At 35.3% G+C, this 5,340-nt stretch overlaps 1 non-coding gene across 1 annotated transcript; it reads left to right on the top strand.

The window, feature by feature from the left end:
• Nucleotides 1–220: 220 nt before the first annotated feature.
• Trnaw-cca (transfer RNA tryptophan (anticodon CCA)) lies at nt 221–292 on the top strand. Its single transcript has one exon. It is a non-coding gene; the product is annotated as a tRNA-Trp (tRNA).
• Nucleotides 293–5,340: the final 5,048 nt, after the last annotated feature.

The raw sequence follows: 5,340 nt of genomic DNA, 5'->3' as shown, positions 1-5,340 counted from the left end.
TATAGCATATATTTCAATCGGATAAGTGATAGTTTTTAATCAAACCTGAAGCAAAAGGCCGCATGAGATTTCATTTTCTCCACTTGAATAAAACAAATAGTTTATTTATTTCAAGCGGACTTCACGCTTCACGCCTGACTTGTTCAAATAAACCACGCGATTTTTCTTCAAATGCTCATATGGAACATCACAAGTCAAACCTTCAATATTAACGCACCAAGACTCCGTGGCGCAACGGTAGCGCGTCTGACTCCAGATCAGAAGGTTGCGTGTTCAAATCACGTCGGGGTCAAACAGAGCAGAATGTCGATGTTGGACAGTGCTCAATTTTTTTATTGTATGTCGATTGGTTATTTTACATTTTACTTTTTAGTAGATGTTATTTTACACACGATGTTTTTTTGATTAAAACGAAACCGGGACCATTTGTTATTTGAAGCATGTAGGGGAGGATTGTACAAAACGCACCAGTTAAGCTTTTGCGTGATTTACAGCGCTTCTAATCATTTTAAAGCGACATTGAACGTGTAGGATGATTGTAGGATCTCTATAATGCATGTTTATGACGAATTTAATTCTAAAATACTCGATTTTAATGTCTTTTTTTTTTGTGAAAATGACCATTGCGACCAAACAAGCCCGTGACCAAAACGCACCACAACAAAGGCCAATGGCAGAAAACAGCACGGGAAGTGAGAAGCACAAAGGCCAATAGCAGAATACAGCACGGGGAGTGAGAAGCACTTGAAGTCTCAAGTGCAGTATGCAGTTTAAAAAGGGATTTATTTTCTTATCTCAATCCCATGAAAATTCAGGCACTGAATCAGGCAATGAAATTTCTTCTAGTAGCTGGTACGCAGCTAAAAAGAAATCATAAACCGAAAGAGAAAACAAAGTTCACTTGCTGTGAAGCAAAATGTCACTTGTTTTTGCACGGAATAATGAGCACATTATTCAGGTACTGAAAGAGTCAGGCAGTTGGTTGGTTGTCTCACATCCAGCGATGCCAGATTGGAAGACATTTAGCCTACATTCAAAATATTTTTCACGTTATAGTTACCGGAAAAGTTACGTGAATATTTTCCACTATCGTCTTCTAGTAGATTCTACGTGATTGTCAGTTGACCATCATGACCTGGTGAGATGAATTATACTTTAAAACCCTGAAGCGTCCTCCTTGGTTTGGTACACTTGAATTACGTAAACTTACTGGTGTTGAACCATTAGAAGCTATGTCAAATAAAATTATTAACAATTTTCGACAAAAATCGTTGCAATCCTCAATTGCTACGATAAGTTCTCTTGATGGCCAATAAGTAAGCAATTAAGTTAGTTTTTAGTTTACTTCCCCTTCTCTGACAAGTAGGTTTAAATCCCTACGAATGATAAGTCCTAATTGCGAAAGCAAACAAATCCTAACAATTAAAATTACAAATTTCTTACAGTGTTGAGAAGTCACCATTTGTGATTGGACACACATACTCATTATTTACTAATATTTATCATAAATACTTAAGCTACTAACAAATCCCCCCCTATAAAAAAAATAAAAAATCCTCTGAAACTTATTCAGTAGATGCATGCATTTAATGTGAACTTCACATCGCAACATATTTTGATAATATCTAAAACCCTTTTCCTAGCTCATAAAAATTAGAGAAATAAATGAAATTTTTACATTCCGTAAAACGTGATTGCTATCAGATATCACTCAGGTATGCAAATTCGTCAATTCGTAAATGAATAAAACAACATAAAAACTGATAAATATTATGACATTCCCGGGGATTGTTATTGTCCGCTGCAGCTGTTGTTGTACAGGTAACTCTTCCACCTTTGAACCGAAGCTGTGGGGCTCCTGTAAGCTCAAGTCTCGAGTTTATTAGGATTTTTCGAAAATTAACTAATTCGCAATCAGACAACAGCTATGCCATTTTGATTTCTGGTTAGGTTAGAGAATTCATGCGATACATCCTGTTTGGCGTTGTCAAGTTCACGTAGATGGTACGTGATTAACCATGGTATGCATATATTTTCACGTAGATGTTATGTTTGTCAAATCAATCATGCAAAATGACAAAAATGAATAAGTATAGGAACTTTTACGTAACAATATCGTGAGAAATATTTTGAGTGTACGATGAAGACATCCGTTACTGAAGATATCGTTACTGTGAAGCATTCTCAACTGTCAAAATTCCGTTTGGCAAAAAAGCAAAATTTCTCTTTTCTTTTCAACTGCATACCACGCTTTAGAAGTAAAATCAAAGGCAATTGAACGTACCCTAAATTGTCAAACAATCTCGTGCAAGCGCTTCCCAGTGTATTCTGCCTTTAGTGAAGTAAATTGAAGTATTTATAGTATTATAAGTTCCAAAAGTGTAAAGGTTAGGGGAATCAGAGTTTTTTGTATTGTTTACAAGTCAGTTAAGCATAAAAGCTTATATAAAATTCATGAATAATTACATGTTGGACAGATCCACAGTCAATTGTACAGTTTGTTAGGTATTCAAGTCATTCTGGCACACTTTTTTATATGAGAACTGTTAGTAGGAAAGCTGGGTTCTTATGAGAGAAGCGAAGAAATTCGTCATAAACAGCCACTTGTGTGAGTATTTTGGGGAATTAATAGCGTGGGTCATCTTACCCAACTGGTGCGTCTTGTACAGTTCTCCCCTACTGAAAACGGATTAATGATTTTGGAAACACTTTTTGAAGAAATAAAAACATATATCAATACAGTTGTTTTTTAATTTAACCCTACATAGATAATCTCATTCTAGAGTGAAATTAATGCATGAATTTTAAATCATTAAAATCCAGGTTTTTGTTTAAAATTTAAATACGGTGTTAACGCATCGATTTTTTTCTCTGTGTGGACTCATCACTGCGACCAGAGATTAGATCTATTGACGTAGAACTACGTTTTTGTTTTCTATACTAGATTACATTTTGTAAGATTGAAAATGAAACTGGCAAAGCTCTCCCATACATTTTCCTTGTTATTGCCTTGATCCGATCACGGATAACAATAACATGGACGGAATAAATTCCACTGCCTACATATTCTGACTCAACAAAGTGTTTTGTTTCGTTTCTCTTCCTCGAAACTGCGGGGCGACGCCTTCAATGCAAAAATCTACGCTCAATTCGATACAAAAGACTGCGTGTAGAAAATTCAACTTCATTCTTGTTTTTAACATGATAGATAGTGGGGCCCTCATACCTGTGTGAGATACACATTGTATAGCTGGCATGGGCGTAGCCGAAATTTCAAATAGGGGGGGGGGGGGATGTTTCAATATTTTAGAGGTAAAAAGTAGTTTTTTGAAAAATGGAAATAAATACCACTGCCGTGAAGAGCATATCAGTCTCATCTGAATTTTTGTCATGACCATCAGTGGTTACAATCGCCAATGCTCCTCAAAATAAATGTGAAAAACAACATAGTTTGTTTTGTAAAATTTGCGAAAAATATCAGGTCAGTTTGTCCTATCTAAAAAATTAACGCATACCAGTCCCACAATGGATATTAGAGAAAATAATATTTGTTTTCAAAGCTTGAATGCTTTTTTCCACAACAATTTTTTTTTGTCAATGTTAAGTAAAACTAAACGAAAAACAAATTTAAAGTGACCAAAAATATCCAGATCAAACCGAGACCATCCTGAACGGAGCTAACGGCATACGCGTAACAAAATGCTTCACACTTTCAAAATGCTCCACTTCCAGGAAAACAAACAACTTTGATAACTGTGACCAATAATAAGCTGATTCAGTATCCATGGTCATGGAGACTGGGACTAATAAGGGATTATTTCACATGCCCATGAGAAAATATGAATTTTGAGAGTTTTATAAATTAGGTTCGCGATCCTTTTTTACCTTTGTTATATTACCTTTGTTATACTCAACAAAGGTTATACAATCGGTCGAAAAACGCAAAATAGATTCAAGGCTCGAAGGGCCGAACCGTATATACCATTCGACTCAGCTCGACGAACTGAACAATGTCTGTTCGTGTGTATGTGTGTGTGTATGTAAGTTGTCTGTATGTATGTGCCGCAAATTACTAACGCACCTTTCTTACAGAACGCAATATCCAATTTTGATGATCCTATATGCAAACGAAAGCTACTGTGCTCCCCCAGAATGCTACCGAGTGGATTTTTGATTAATGGCTTAGTTCTCTAAATATTGATCAAAGAGTATTTTTTACAAAAGCTATTTAACTTTTAAGGCAAAATGAATGGCATGGAGAGCTATTTGTTATACACCAATCGACTCAGATCGACGAACTGAACAATTTCTGTATGTATGTGTATGTGTGCTTGTATGTATGTATGTGTAAATATGTTGTTTATATGTATAGTATATCAGAATGGAAACAAAAAAAAAACAAAATAAACGCTCATTTTACAGAACGCATATTTCGATTTTGATGTTCGCATACCCAAATGAACGCCCTAGAGCTCTTCATTCTAAGTGCAAATTTTTATTGGTAGCTTGAGCTGTAAAAATTTGACCGAAGTATATTTCAGACATGGTAAAATATCCCATGTCTGAAATTTTTTTTTTTGAATAATTCCTGTCTCTCTCTCTGCGCTCTCTCTTCTTCTCTATCCCTCTATTTCTTTTTTTTTCGTATCGCTATTTATTTCTCAAAAGAAAACAACAATCATCGACAACTTTGCATAATTTTTACACTCTTCGTAGTGCGTCTTAACTGGTGTAAAAAATTACCTTTTAGCTTTTTCTTAAAAATTTGAATTAGATTTTAGAGGAAACTGCAATGCTCACTCAGCTCCTTTTCTGCCTTGCGAAGCTTCCGTCCTCACTTTCTTCAAAATATATATTAAATTGTACGTTGAACCCAGATTTGCGAAGAATAAGAATCTTCTACAGCTTTCGGGAGCCAAACATTGTAGAAAAATCTGATCTCACAGTGTTCAAATGTAACACAATTAGCGATGCAGATATTTTGAAAAGCTTTACCAAAAATGTCTAGACCTATTTACATACGAATATGTTAGTGCCACCAGTTTGCAATGCTACATTTTGAACGTCTGGAAAACTTTTCAGTTCAACACTTATTCTATGTTTTAAATTCAGTTATGAATATACTTTGCACTCGTGACCAGGAATCTACAGTTGATGGTTCAACGTAATTGGCAAAATAAGGAAAAAGTGTTGAGAAACTGTGAACATCGAGATGCGATGATTTACAGTTTGGATGAAACTGAAGCAGCTTTACATGGCTATACACGTTTACTAGTGTGCGCAGGTGAAAAGTTACTTATCTTCATGATATGAGATACTATGCTGCATATTGCTTTCTAA

The sequence above is a fragment of the Wyeomyia smithii genome, chromosome 2 (assembly GCF_029784165.1).
Source record: "Wyeomyia smithii strain HCP4-BCI-WySm-NY-G18 chromosome 2, ASM2978416v1, whole genome shotgun sequence".
Classification (NCBI taxonomy): Eukaryota; Metazoa; Arthropoda; class Insecta; order Diptera; family Culicidae; genus Wyeomyia; species Wyeomyia smithii.
The sequence above is the reverse complement of the archived record's forward strand: the minus strand, read 5'-3'. Positions and strand labels throughout refer to the sequence as shown.